Genomic DNA, 16,541 nt, shown 5'->3' on the forward strand with positions numbered 1-16,541 from the left:
TAACAACCCTTATTGAAAATTTTCATAAGAAAATCCAATTGGCAAAAGGAGTTTTGATTGGTCGAGTGTCTTTGTTGAAATAATGCATCAGATGGTCCCTTAGAAGGTGGGGGTATCTGTGTACTTCTCTTTTAATTGCGAAAGAGTTTCAATAATGTTAGAGTGTTTTTGAATTTTGATTAAGAAAAAGGTTTTAGTTTTAGAATTGAGGCAAAACATGAAAAGGCTATCAAAAGGGGAATCTCAATCCTACTTGTTGTCATGCAATATAGACCTAAAATTAGGATCAAGGGAACTTCTACCTAATGTTGTCATACATGGATATCCATCCTAAGGTCTACTTAATTCAATATTGACCAAGAAAGAACTAAAGAAACCTATGGGGAGCATGCAATCTCACAAGGAAAGGAGAAAGAAGAAGAGGAAAGAAAGCAAGCAAACAAACACTTAAACAAGGTAATGAAAGCAAGCAAATATCACATGAGAAGTAACCACTAACTCAATAATTAGGCCCTTAAAAAAGGTACTTAAAGCATACCTACTTAACCAAGAAATTATCTAAGATGAAATAACATGCAATTAAGAAAACACCTATGCAAGTAACAAACCATGACCAAGGATAACACAAAGAGAACTTAAACAAGTAGAATTTATATCATCAAGGATAAATACTATAAGATATGGAAATTAAAAAATCAAACATCAAATAAGAAGTAAATACTTACTCACACATAGGCACTTAAACGAGATACCTAAAGCATATGATACTTAAACAAGCAACCACAAAGATGAAAGAACATGCAATTAGGTAAACACCTATGCAAATAACAAGGTAAAATGAAGGATGATAATTTAATAATCACACATCAAACCATAGAAGGAAAGAGTTAAGGCATACAAGAGATGAACATCTCTTAACCAAAAAACTATCCTATTTGAACAAGTAAGAAAGCAAATCACACAAACAAAAGTTAACCAACCAAATGAACATGTTACGAGAACACGATAAAAAAAACTTGAAGCTACTGGTCCTAACATGTTATCAACCTATTCCTACCTTAAACAAGGCAACATAGGTCAAGAGGAAAAGAAAATCCCCTAACTAGGCAAGTAGAAGAGCAAATAGGCAATTAGAAGTCACAATTTCAAATAATACCAAAGCAAGCAAGCAAATAAAAGATAAGAGGTAAACACCTAAGTCTAAACATTCTTTAAGATATTTCAAATTATCACAAACATTTCGTGTTACACATCAAAACTTAACTAGTCATGGTAATGGGAGACAAGGCTCAAGCAAATTGCAAACAAAACTCAAGTAAGGAGCATGTCATCAAACATTCATGGGGCTGGAACTTATCATCAAATTAAAATATTATACATGTCAAACAAAACCCTAAGGGTCATGCACAAGAGGCTTTGGCTTTAGAAATCCCAAAAGAAAGTAAGCACTTAATCAAGCTAGCATACAAGGTTATAAGTGTGGAATGCTTAACTTAGCATGGCATAAGAAAGTGAATTGAAGTGAAAAATATGAAAAGACATACAAGTCAACAACTAAGGAACAATAAACTCATCATTATAAATCAATCATTATTGGAAAAAGATATCACAAATTTGCACACATGTAGGGTCACAAACAAACTCTAATTGGAAACTACTCCTCTAATCTAGGTGCTAACAAGAAAAGACAAAAGAGAAGGGACATGGTGAACAAAAAGAGACAAACATGAACAAGATATTCAAATTAAACATGTCTCTATGTAATACAAAGATTTAAATAATACTTGAGTTCAAGAGCATAAGTATCAAAGTAAACAATCGTTCATCCAAGTCAACAAGAGAAGTCAACTATTCCTAATAAGGAAGGATGGGTACAAGGCAGGGGATTAGAAAATTAAGCAAGAGAGGTCAGCAGCTTAGACATGGAATATTCACACATGAAAGACCTATAACCACAAAGACATCATACCAAACCATACTCAAAGATGGGAACAAAAGATGAACACAGTGAACCCTAAACATGCCTCTAAGTGGAACATAACATCATGTTAAGAAAAAATGAGGATGGAACATGGAAATGAGGTATCAAAACCCACAAGTCAGAAGCAAATGGCATGTTCCATCAATCATATAAATCACTCAAGCATTAAGAAGCAATAACACAAGATATGCTCTAGGAAAGATCAACAAGATTGGCAAACAAGCATTAGGAGTGACACTCAATTGTAAACACAATAAAAAAGACACAGAATGACCTACAAAATAGATTAAATAGGCTCTACCTCATGGCATCTCAATCAAGAACAAGAGGTAAAAACAAACCCTAAATGGTTGTACAAGTGCATCCTCTAAACAAACAAACAATACAAGCAAAAGTTAACCAATTAGGCATGGATTGTACCACACAAGAGAAATATCTAAGAGGCTTAAAGAATGGATGAAAAACTATCAAAGCATCATGAAGTCGGCCACTTACAATTGTCCTAAAATGTTCCTAAGAGAGTGATCAAGAAACAATTCAAACAATCAAGAATCGTCCACAAGTACCTTAACAAGTAAGCATACAATCGAGGCTTATTAAAAACAATAGACATGCATCAATGTAATACCGATGGACCTCAAATACACACTCAAACCCTAAGCACATATGTTTCTAAAAATGCCCAAAATATTGGCTCAAGGATAAGTTCAAAATGGTATCAAACATCAAGCACCACAAACCACTATTGATCATATAAGTTAGGCATTAAAAATAAGACCAAACATAAACCAAAAAAAATTATCAAGTCATCAAATTAACACTCAAGGGTCCTATATATATGTGCCTAAGTGTGTGCAAAAGATAGGATCAGAACTCAAAGGGAAACATTTAAAGATCAAACCCTAATTCATAAACTAGATCAAACGAAACACCTTTCATGGTAAAATTAAAATAAAATACCTAAACAATTATACAAAATAAATAAATAAATAAATTAAATAACATCCTAAAATATATTCATGAATTTTTGGGGAATTCTCAGAGTATTGGAAGTATTAAAATAAAATCAGAAAAAAATAAAACAAAAAGAAATAAAATGGACTTAAGTGGCAAATGGGGTGCATCAGCAAAATGAACATGAACTGGAGAATGGTTAAACACGCAAATGGGCCCAAAAGTCGGGGGTGGGAAAAGCAAGCGTGTCATGCCCATGATTGAATTCCACTTAAAATCATATTTAATAAAATGTGACATTTAAATAAATAACAAAAATCACAAAAATCATGTGAACACGGTATTAATCGGCCACGCCCCCACTTAAGTCACAAAAAGACAAAACCAAGCCCAACCAATAAAAAAAAGGGCACAACATCATTTTTAACCTCACAAACATTTCATGCACGACCTAAAACCCTAGTTCCATGAATCTAACACAACAACTTCAAGCTCACATTACTTTCTCTACAATCCATGAAATCAAATAAAATAAAAATAAAAAATGTATATCTCAAAGAGTAGAACACAAACATGCCAAGAAAATCTCAAAATGATAGACTAAACATGGAGAAAATCAGCATGAAAGTCAAGCAAGCACAACTATTTTCAAAATTTCAGCAACTTCAATCATCAAGTATCCAAGCAAGCAAGCAACAATATGATCTTAAGCCAACCATATGCAATTTATATGACCTACTCATGACATTATTAGATCTAGAATGAAAGAGACGAAGAGAAGAAAATCTTACCTAGTGGAGACGGTCCACTGCCTCTTGTGCTTGCTTACAACTTCGGAGATCCCATAAAAAATGTTCTATAATCTTCAAATAATAGGAATGAATCAAGAGAAAAGAGGAGAATAGAGCTTAAAATGAGAAAATTGCTTGAAAGCTTGGAATGTTTAGATATGGTTTCTCTCTCTTCAAGGGTGTGTGTGTATGAAATGAGGGCAAGACATTGCTATATGAAGTGTGTAGAGTGAGGTGAAGTGTTGGCCAAGATTAAAAAATCTGTTAAGGGGTAAGTTTGGAAACTTGAGTTAAAATGAGAGTGAGGTAGATTGGTGCGCGTCATGTTGATTCAAGGGATGCTTTTATGTGTTTTGGACAAGGGAAATGGAGTGGATAAAACATGAGCAAGCTGGTACATGAGAGAGAGTGGAGTCAGCAAGTTTGCACACTTTCCATTTTTTTCTTTTGGCCAAATACATGGAAACATGAGTATGCATGAAAATCTTCTTGTTTAGGCTTTTTAGGGAAATAAAAGAATGATGTGTGTGATGGTAATGGAACATGTCTGGACTTTTGAAGCAAAATGTGCCAAATAGGTCAATGCAGGGAAACATCTCAAGATCAATGCATGCCCATGCAACCAACTTTGCATGATTATATCTTGATACATGTTCACCTAAACTTCACAAACTTGTTATCAATAGAGAGAGGAAAGATCAAATAACATATTTCATGTTGAAGGTGTTTTGAAATGAAGCCTCTAGCACACCTTAAAACTTCCATGAACTTGCTTACAAATTTCTGACTTGAAACACTTAGAAAAAATTCTGAGTGTTGATCATTTGATGAACTTGAAACATCCACCTTCAAATGTTCATAACTTGAACCATGATGCTCAAAATGCTACAAACTTGATATCTCCTTAAATATCGAAGAAAGGAGAACAACTTTCATGTTAAAGCCAACTTGATTTGAAACACTTGAACATAGGGAAAAATGGCCATGAAAACAGCTGATCATTCACACAAAACTTGCCAAAAATAGTAAGTTCTCATAAACCCTAAGTTCGCAAATTTGGAAATTTTGACAAATCTCTTGATTTTCTTGATTCTTGTGATTCCACTTGCAAACATCTCAACCATTCGACATATATGACTCACGGGACACAAGTTTGACCCTAAAAAGTTAGGAGTTGACTTTTTGGTTGCACAGTTGACTTTTGTTCTACACAATCAATTCATCCTCTCTCTTGATCAATTGAGCCTCTTCTGATTAAATCCAATGATCAATACTTCACACATGAATGCTTTGAGACACATATAGGACCATGGAAACAAGTTTTGCTCAAAAAGTCATTCACAAACTGACTTTGACCAAAACCCTAGTTGACAACCAAAAGATAAGAGAATGATGATCATCTTAAAATCCCTTACCAATATCAATCATCCGAGAAAACAATGAACATGTTAAAAACTCTTTGAGGCATATGGAACCCTTTTGGATTGAGTGAACCATGAGATTGAGGATATCTCCTCACCATTGACTTGAATACCAATCCTTCTTCTTTCTTGCTTGAAATAAACTAATAAAACATGATACATTGATCCCATAACCATAGAACCAATGATATGCATGAGTATGTCTTATAATGAGACATAAGCCAATTATGGTTGAATAGAAGAGGGTAAATTTTGAGGTACAATAGTTGCCCCTATTCAATCTTCTTTGACCTGAAGGGTTGAAAAAAAAAACAATGACTTTCAGACATTCAAGGTAGAAGAGGATTGAATACCAAAAGAACCATAAAATTTGCACTTTGAGGAATGGTAATGCATTGGGTAATGGTTAAACTTTTCTCTTTTCTTTTGTCACTAGAGGAAATTCGAGTAAACACTGGACTTTAAGAAATGCTAATAATGATTGGACTTAAACAAGGAGGGCTAAACAAACCTGACCAAGGAACTCCAATAAACACTGAACTCTGAGAAATACCAATAACGATTGGACTTAACCAAGGAGGGATAAACATACCTGACCAAGGAACGCCAAACAATGGACTCTAAGAAATGCCAATAATGATTGGACTTGACCAAGGAGGGCTAAACATACCTAACCAAGGAACGCCAATAAACACTAGACTATGGGAAATGCCAATAATGATTGGACTTGACCAAGGAGGAATTATGATGCTGGATTTTGAAATTTTGGCATAGCTCCATCATCATTTTGTTGTTGAGATTGGACCCATTGTCCGTAATAATCTTCTCGGGGATCCCATAACGACAAATGATATTCTGCTTGATGAAATGGGCAACCATTCGCTTAGTCATGTTGGCATAGGAGCTTACACCCACTTGGTGAAATAATCAATAGCTATTAAGATGAAACAGTGTCCGTTCGAAGCGTTGGGTTCAATGCGTCTGATCATGTCAATGCCCCACATTGCGAAGGGCCATGGAGAAGTCAAAACATTCAAAGGCACGGGAGGAACATGCACTTTATCACCATAAATTTGGCACTTATGACACGATCTAGCATGAATGTGGCAATCAGTTTCCATGGTTATCCAGTAATAACCTGCTCTCAGAATCTTTTTAGCCATGGTATGACCACTGGAATGGGTGCCAAATGAACCTTCATGAATCTCCTTGATAATTCTTTCTGCTTCGCGTCTATCCACGCATATGAGCAGAACAGAATCGTGATTCCTTTTATACAACATATCACCATTCAAGAAAAACTTGGAAGACAACTTCCTCAGTGTTTTCTTATTTGTGATAGATGCATCCTCCGGGTACTCTTCTTTTTTAAGGTATCTTTTGATATCATAAATCCAAGGCTTATCATCTTGCACTTCATTATTAGCATAGCAAAATTTTGGCTCATCCAACCTCATGATTCTGATGGAGGGGGCCTCATTTGCCCATTTTTTACTTTAAACATGGATGCCAGAGTAGCCAGTGCATCTGCTAAGTGGTTCTCTTCTCTCGGGATATGGTCAAACGTGATCTCCTCAAAATATGGAATAAAATTCATTACATGTTCCCTATACGGAATCAGATTTGGGTGCCTTGTCTCCCACTCTCCTTTGATTTGGCTGATAACCAAAGTTGAGTCTCTGTATACCTCCAGAAATTTGATTCTCAAGTCAATAGCTGCTTCAATCCCGTAGATGCAAGCTTCATATTCAACCATGTTATTGGTGTAATCAAAATAGATTTTGGTAGTGAAAGGAATATGAAAACCTGTGGGAGAAGTAATGACAGCTCAAACCCCATTTCCCAAAGCATTTAAAGCACCATCGAACATGAGTGTCCATCGTGCTCCTGGTTCGGGGTCTTCATCTGGGTCTGGTATATTGTGATAATCTTTGAGAAACAATACATCCTCATTAGGAAATTCAAACTTCATTGGCTGATAATCCTTTATAGGATGATGAGCCAAGTAATCATCAACTATACCATTCTTGATGGCATTTTGAGTCATATAATGAATATCATACTCCGATAAAATCATTTGCCAATGGGAAACCCTTCCTGTGACACCAGGCTTTTCAAAAATATACTTAATCGGGTCCATCTTTGAGATCAACAAGGTAATATGAGTCAACATATATTGTCTCAGCCGGCGAGCAGCCCATGCTAGCTTACCTGGAAAGTTTTGCGTTCCATTATTAGAAACACCTGCTTTCTCTGAGCCGCTAACTTTTTGAAACTTTTGTCGTCAATCCAATTGTATGGTTTCATTTCTTTCCTTTTCAGTTGCCATCACGCTTTTCAACTGGACAGAGCTTTCCTGCACATCTACAAGAGAACATTTTATACTTTTGAATGCCTTAAAGAGGCCCAAGGATAAATTTGATATAGCTTCACTAGCACTGGAGTCCACAAGTTTGATGAGTGGAATGGTGATAAGAGGCATTCCTTTTTATTTTTTTTTAGCAATTAATTAGGCAGAACTGACACCATCAAAATTTGATTCTTCCTCTAGAACTAGCTTCATATCTTCTGACTTGAGGGAAATTACAAAATAATCAATAAACTCTGACCAAGAGCTCCCCCCTATTCTAATATATCCCTAATGTCCTTAAAATGAAACTGAAAGATGAGCTTCCCAAGTATCAGAGTGGAAATCAGTGGCATGAATTACAAAGTGGGAAGAATGAGGAGCGTACGCATGGAACAAAAGGGACGCAAAGGTGAAGAAGTATGAGTTTTCCACTCCAGTTTGGGTTCGGAAAAGATTGGTTCAAAGTGTTGAGACGTCATTGCCAGATAAATTGATGCAGTGAAACTTCATTAGGTAGCTACTAGAGAGCTTGTTCCATGATGTTAGAAGTTTATTGTTCAGGTGATAAAACGCAAGACTGGGGATTTTTGGATGAAAATGGGTTGTAATAATACCAAATTTTGTAATTTTCCAATACTAGGCATTTTATGGTTTGTAATGATTGATGTTGTGCTTGTTGGTTCTGTAATGTAGGATTCGCCGACTTGCTGAACGCGTTGTCCATTAAGTTATGGTTAATGTAATTTGCTCATGATGAATGACTTGAAATGATAGAATTCTAGGTTACGTTCATGCTTTGTGCCACCCTGTCATGGTATTAAGTTCATATACTGTTTAGGATTACTTTTGTTGTAAATAAGATCTTGTTGTAATTCGCTTTTGTTTTGCTTAAAACCATCATTTTGGACTTTGGGCTATGAAATGTGGAATTGAAATATGTTTTAATGAAATGGTTTAGGGGTTATGGTTATTATGGACATAACTTAAAAGTTATGGTTATTATGGATAGGGAATGGATTGGAAAAATGGATTTAGAATTGGATTATGGCTTATTTAGTGGACAACTGTATTATGATGGATATGAAGGAACTTGAATGTGGATTAATTGAAAACTGGATCTAAATGATTTGGATTCGAAATGGGCCCGAAAAAGAAGTGTGGAATGGGCTTTAACAAAAATGAAATGTTTAAAGAACCAATTCATCTCCTCAAAATCAATTTGGATCGTCTAACTCAACTCAAACTTCTTGAAATTAATTCGGAAAAGAGAGAAACGATTTCAAAAACCAAATTTATCTTTAAATATCAAATCTAACCTCCAAGTCAGCTAAAACTTCAAAAGTTAATTTGAAGTTGAAATCAAAACGAGGTTAGAATTAATCGAACAATTATTATGACATGATGACAAAACGATGACTGCATACGAATGGATTGGTGAATCCAACTGACGCGACTTGTAAATCAAATCGAACCACAATCAAATTAATGAACAAATATCGACCCAGTTATGCACCGGAAACACCTGACCAAGAACCAAACGGATAACCAAGGATGGACTCAAACCCATGCATAAGATGAGATACAGAATCACATGTACACCCGGTTATCAAGATACATGGTAGACCCTGATGATCAAGGCATGATTAGGCTGGATCAAATGCCTCAAAACTAAACGGTTTACCAAGCTAATGAAATTGTCCACCATTGTTATCAACCAAGGGATTAGGGTTTGATTGCCTTGATCCAGTAAGGACCCTCAGATTGGGATTTAGCTACCTTATTGAACATAAGTTAGGGCAATAACAACAAAAACCCTACTTTCCTCCTTCGGTAAGATCCCCACGTTTTAAGTCTGTGCGTCATGCTTTAAAGTTATAAACACCAATGAAAGCTTCAAACAGTCTGGACAAAATTGGGATATGGCACTAACTTTCAGGGTCCATCCCGCGCCACCGTACCGAAGATCAACATCACCTATTCCAGAGTCTTATATTATCGATCAACACCAAATCTGTTTTAAGTATGGAACATAGTTTTTTTTATAAAAAAAAAAACTCTATAACAAAGGGTTATTTTTTAAAACTTTTTTTTAAATTCCTTTTATTATGTTTATAGTACGGTGAACAGTGTTTTTTTTAATAAAATAATATTAAAATTTTATTTTAAATAAAAAAATATTTAAAAAAATATTTTTTTTAAATTAATTTTGTAAAAAAGTATAATATTTTTTATTAACTTCTTGTATTATTGCATTAACCACAAAATATATGTTATTAACCACATATTTTTCTGATAATTTATTAACCAATTTCACTCTTTTATTAATCAATAAAATATCTAATATTGACCAAGTTCTAACATTAATTTGTAATATTGATATATTTTATTTTACTATTTATAATTTTTAATTTTTAAAATTTATTAATCAAATTATAAATTAACTTCAGAACTTGATTTATATTATGTATTTTATTAATTAATAAAGTTGTGAAGTTGGTTAATAAGTTATCAGAAAAATAAATGGTTAACCACGTATATTTTTGTGGTTAATGCAATAATAAAATTGGTTAATAAAACATATTATATTTCTTTATAGAATTAATTTTTTAAAAATATTTTTTATAAATATTTTTTTATTTAAAATAAATTTTTAATATTATTTTATTTAAAAAACATACGGTGAACAATGTTTGATAAAAATATTAGTGTATCATTATGATGTAAGAATAACATTATTCGTTAAAATATGATCATCTAGCCTTATAATCACTTCTTTCTTTGCTTTGGCTTTTGTTCGAATCACCCCAAACTTACAACACATACATTACACGGGTCTTCTTATCACCACACTTTACACTGGATACATAATTGATGTAAAATATAATGTTGATCTGATTGAAAAGTATTTTATGTAGTAATGTTTACTCTTTCTTTTCTTCTCTTGATGATTATTGTCCAGCCTTGATCATTAATTACATATCTCATCAAGTCCACATTAGAATCAAATCCAATTAACATTATCGGCTAGCTTGACGTCATGGCAACCTACCTAAAATTCTTATCAAATAAATGTGAGTTATTTTGCATAATATTCTTGTCAAACCACATAATGAGCACGAATTTGCCTCAAATGAATATATTCGTCATTTAGCATGTCAACTTTCCCTATTTTCCCTATATATTCGGGATGAATATTGGTAAATAGTGAGAAAAAAAATCTTTTACGAGTCATGAATAAACAACTGTCCTTAATATTGATAAGAAATATACAATAACTGTTGATAATGGGTAATGAGTGAATTATTTTGCAAAATTTAAACTAATGTTAGAAGAACACATATCCATTTTAATGAAACCCAGAGTTAGGACGTGTTATATATTCTAAAATTCTGGCTAGAAATTATTCTCACTTTTGTGACTATTTTATAAGTGCAGATTGCTTTTAGTGTGACAGATACATGCATTGAAACGAATGGTCCTACCATAAACGTGCTTCGGTTTACCAACATAATGGGAGACAAAGGGATAGTTTGATGTCCACTGCGGCACGTATGCATATGGTATTCAATTATTTGTTTTGAATATGTTCTCTCTATTTTGAAAATGTGACACTTTGATTCAATTATATGTTAATCAAATGCTAAGCAAAATACATATGTAATTTTGCTTCATCTACGATAAACCTAGAATTTTGTTGTGTTAGAAAAACTCTATTCTTGAAGATAATCGAATTAATTTTGATGAATAAGATCCAATCTTTTGATTGATCACGCCTCTTGTTCTTCACCATTTATTCAGGTGAGACAATCAGTCATTGGTTGCAAGATGATTCTACACTACATAGAGAATTGAAAGTGAGAGAAAAGAGAAATTCTTGAGGATGAAGAAGATGGTAACTGTTGTGCAAACTGCACTCAAAGTGTTTGCTTTAATGTGTGTTAATCAGAACTGTGATTTCAGAAACTACACAGTGCAAAACTATTACAAAAGTGATTCTCACTTTGTTACAAATGAAATAAACTCCTATCTATTTAAAGAAGAATGAAGGTGAGAAAAATACACAAGAAGGGGGGGGGGGGGGGGGGGTGTTGAATTGTGTATGTCAAAAAATTGTTTCGCTTCTGATAATGCAACTTCTGAGTCTGAACAATGTTCAGAGTCTGATATCATAAGTGGTAATAGAAGCGGACATAATAATGATCAGAAGTAAAAGCAAGCAACACACAAAGATTATCCTGGTTCCTTTCCTCAACTGAAAGTAGTACAATTCCCTTGCCTCAACAAGAGTTTTTCACTATAATCAACATATTACACTTTGCTCAAGCACACTTACAAGAGAATTCACTTGCTCAATCAACTTAGAAAGAGACTTCAGCTCAAGTAACCTTGCAAGACACTTCTTCTCAAGCAACTTAGAAAGAGACTTCACTGCTCAAGTGCTCAAGTACACACATAAGAGACTTCATTGCTCAAGCACGCAGGCAATAGACTTTCTCTACTTTAAACAATCAATTTAATAGAAAAGATAACCATTATACTTAGATACACAATCAGAAGTATAGTAATTGTGCAACAACCACAAAGGTTCTTAACCTCTTAAGATTTCTAAGATACACAAAGATAAGAAATTTTAAGATCTTAAGCAATAATTATTATAGATGAAAGCTCGGAGTTATGCTCAAGATATTGAATTGTGTATGTAAAAAAATCATTTCGCTTCTGATAATGCAACTTCTGAGTCTGAGCTACATTCAGAGTCTGATATCATAAATGGTAATAGCAGCTAAAATAATAATGATCATAAGTAAAAGCAAGCAATACACAAATATTATCCTGGTTCCTCTCCTCAACTGAGAGTAGTACAATTCCCTTACCTCAACAAGAGTTTTTCACTATAATCAACAAATTACACTTTGCTCAAGCACACTTGCAAGAGAATTCACTTGCTCAATCAACTTAGAAAGAGACTTCAACTCAAGTAACCTCGTAAGAGACTTCTTCTCAAGCAACCTAGAAAGAGACTTCACTGCTCAAGTACACACACAAGAGAATTCATTGCTCAAGCATGCAGGCAAGATACTTCCTCTACTTTAAGAAATCAATTTAATAGAAAATATAACCATTATACTTAGATACACAATCATAAGTATAGTAATTATGCAACAACCACAAAGGTTATTAACCTCTTAAGATTTCTAAGATACACAAAGATAAGAAATTTTAAGATCTTAAGCAATAATAATTATAGATGAAAGCTCAGAGTTACACTCAAGATATTGAATTGTGTATGCAAAAAAATCATTTCGCTCTGGATAATGCAACTTCTGAGTCTGAGCAACGTTCAGAGTCTGAGCAACAGTCAGAGTCTGATATCATAAGTGGTAATAGCAGTTGAAATAATAATGATCAGAAGTAAAAGCAAGCAACACACAAATATTATCCCGGTTCCTCTCCTCAATTGAGAGTAGTACAATTCCCTTTCCTCAACAAGAGTTTTTCACTATATTCAACAAATTACACTTGCCTCAAGCACACTTGCAAGAGAATTCACTTGCTAAATCAAATTAGAAAGAAACTTCAGTTCAAGTAACCTTGCAAGAGACTTCTTCTCAAGCAACGTAGAAAGAGACTTCATTGCTCAAGTACACACATAAGAGACTTCACTGCTCAAGCACACAAGCAAGAGACTTCCTCTACCTTAAACAATCAGTTTACTAGAAAAGATAACCACTATACTTAGATACACAATAAGAAGTATAGTAATTATGCAACAACCACAAAGGTTCTTAACCTCTTGAGATTTTTAAGATACACAAAGATAATAAATTTTAAGATCTTAAGCAATAATAATTATAGATGAAAGCTCAGAGTTATTCTCAAGATATTGTGGTGTTTTATTGTTGTACACCTTCCTTCAAATCTCCAGCTTCCTTTTACAGAGGTAGAGAAAGAGTTGTTGGAGGATTGAGCATAAGAGAAAACTTAGTTAAGAAGCATGCCAAGAGAGAAGTTAGAGAATGTATCTGGTTAGAAGCATTACCCACTGGATAATGGCATTGTTCACAACACCTTTCGAAGTACTAAGCATCTACCAAAAGGTAGAACAAACTGATGAGGTCACATCACCATTCCTCAAGCCTTGCAAAACGAAATCCTAGTTGACTCTGTCTAGAAATCTGGAGCTTTGACAAGACTAATTTGCTTTGGTACAGTGTACGAGTCAGAGACTCCTCAAGCCTTAATAGTCTGAGTTGTCACCAGAGGCTAGAACACATGACCAGAGTCTAAATCTTCAGAAGTTGATGAACACATTCAAAGTTATCAGATTCTGATAAATCATAATTAGAGTTATATTACTTATCCATATATGCTTTCAACATGATTAATTCTATGCATGTGATCCTGCACACTTGAACTTATGTCAGTATACCCATTTGTTCTTTAAGTACTTTTTTATCATCAAAACCCAAGGGATATGAACAATCTCCCACTTTTTAATGATGACAAACAAATTTACTTAAGAAGAACGGTCGACCAGTTTAACTAACTTGATAGCATCATAATCTAAGGTTTGTAATCTCCTCCTGAGTCAAATAGTCCATAGGTTTAGTTTTGTAAGCTCCCCATAAGTTCTATGGAAGTTAATGTAAACTTATTTTGATAAAATAATGTCCAAAAGAAAGATATATCAAAATAATTATTGTTCAGGTAAATTAAAAGCATTCAATAAGAACTTTTAATCCTCTTAAATATTACCATGAATTTCTCTCCCTTTTGTCATCAACAAAAAGTTAATAAAGACATATACTAACGAATGATAAGCATATGTACCACAGATTTCAAGATGGTCAAAGGTAGATTCTGACAACATGGTTTTCAAGAAACAATAATCAAAGAGGATCAAGACTGAAGGAACACATATATTAAGAGAAAGAAGATGAGAAACAAACCCTTATAAGAGCAGATGCATAAAGAACACCAAATCACACAACTCTAAAGTTTCAATAATGGGAAAAATAAATACATTCAAGGGAAATAAGAAAGATTTTACAAAAGAGATGCGTAATTTTATGAGAAAAGATGCAAGAAACGAAAATAATAAGGCTGAGGAAATAACGAAAGCTCAGAGATCCACAACATCAAATGAAGAAGGCACATCTGGTTGAGTCTCTGAGGAGGGAAAGTTTCCAGATGCAGATCTGAAAACTCTTACAGAGGAGGAGTGAGATTAAGACTGAAAACCATTTCTGGAGACATAGAAGAAGACATATGATCAAGTCTAAAAACAAATGTAATAGTTTTGAGGATCATATCATGTAGTGTCTTTTGAATGAATAAAGTTTCCATTCCTTTTCCAATAATCACAATCTTTCTTTGAAATCCTTAAATTATGGTCATTCTTTTCAATCAGTCAGTAAGATGATACGAAAGACAAAACACATAAAATAAATAAATAATTCTTTATTAAATACAAAGAAAATAAGTTGCAAAGATAAACACAAAACACTACGTAACTAAACAGAAGAAGATGATCCATCGATAGAGACCACATTGACCTTAAATAAGTCAATACCTTTCAAAGCTTATGAAAGCTTTAACTTGTCACCCTATACTTGTGAATTAACTCCAGTCATAGTTTTCTCAATTCCTTGATGAATGAAGAGTTCAGAAAGAACCCTTCCATAAGGAATGAAACATGACTTTCTCTTGTGAAAGGATTTGAGAGTCATTTTTAAATAATTAAACATAACTTGAGAGGGGTTAACATTTAGATATGAGTTGAGAAGTAACCGAAAATATTTTTCATCAATATCCAAAGATTTTAGATCCTTGTTCTTTGGCAGAAAGTTTGAAATTAGCAAGTGATACCAGACTAATGCCTTGGAATTGAGACTAGAAACTTTGGATAGGTCAGAGAGATCATCAAATATGAGATGAGGAGACACACTAGATTCCCAAAATACCATATCTATAACCACACCTTCATCTTCACAGTTTATTGGATTAGCAATAGTCGCGGGGTGATGGTGATAGGAACTCCAGATACAACAGGAAGACTAGCATATTCTAGATTTAGTTCCTGGATAAAGGTATTCACCCGGAATTCCTTGATCATGTTAGGGTAAGTAGGACCATATAGCATATCAAATAAATTATCCCAACCATTTCAGGAGATAATGCTTTGAAGATCAAGGCCATGAGCTATCATTTCTTAAAAATCAACATGTCCTTCAGTGATGACTACTACCTGGTTTTCCATACCAAGAATAGATCTAGAGACTATCTTAGAAAGGAAATAATCTTAAGAAAAAAAAAGTTGAAAAAAAAACTTAAAGATGTGTCCAAAGATATAGACAATGATTTTCCAGAAAGATTCAAGACAACTGTCTTTTCTTTAAGACCACTCAAAGATATCCTTTAGGAAACAAAACAATAAAGAAAAATAAACAAGTAGGAAAACATGAGGTGATGACAGAGGGGAAGATTCAAGAATATTAAGGAGTTTCACATCATTACCCAACAATATTTACCCAAACAACTATTGTGCAAGATAATTATCAAACATGTGAGCACTATATGAAACAAGCAATCGACACCCAGAGTCTCAGAGTTTGATAATTTTCTGAAGTCATTTTTCATCAGAGGTAGTTTCCGAAGCTTTGATTGAAGCTACTTCTGAGCAGCATCAAACATTGATACTCTTATCAGAAACACACGTTATTCTTCAATATAGACCATGTTCAGATTCTTTTTTATAAAATCAAATCTTTCAACTACTAAGGGTTTTGTAAATGTCTCAGCCCATTGATGATCAGTATCAATGAGTTGAATATCTATAACTCCCTTATGAACATAGTCTCTAATGAAGTGATATTTAATCTCAATATGCTTAGTTCTAGAGTGTTGAACTGGATTTTTTGTTAGACATGGATATTGTTTCCAATAATTTGATAATCCTCTAGCTGATATTTCATCCAGAGCAGTTGTGTGTAGCATTTAGCAGCAAATATGTATTCTACTTCTGCTGTGAAAAGAGAAAAAAT

The 16,541-nt window shown here is 33.8% G+C and overlaps 1 pseudogene; it reads right to left on the bottom strand.

The window, feature by feature from the left end:
* Positions 1 to 4,715: 4,715 nt before the first annotated feature.
* LOC127082532 (uncharacterized) lies at positions 4,716 to 8,419 on the bottom strand (annotated as a pseudogene).
* Between the last annotated feature and the right edge of the window lie 8,122 nt (positions 8,420 to 16,541).

Source organism: Lathyrus oleraceus, chromosome 5 (assembly GCF_024323335.1).
Source record: "Lathyrus oleraceus cultivar Zhongwan6 chromosome 5, CAAS_Psat_ZW6_1.0, whole genome shotgun sequence".
Taxonomy (NCBI): Eukaryota; Viridiplantae; Streptophyta; class Magnoliopsida; order Fabales; family Fabaceae; genus Lathyrus; species Lathyrus oleraceus.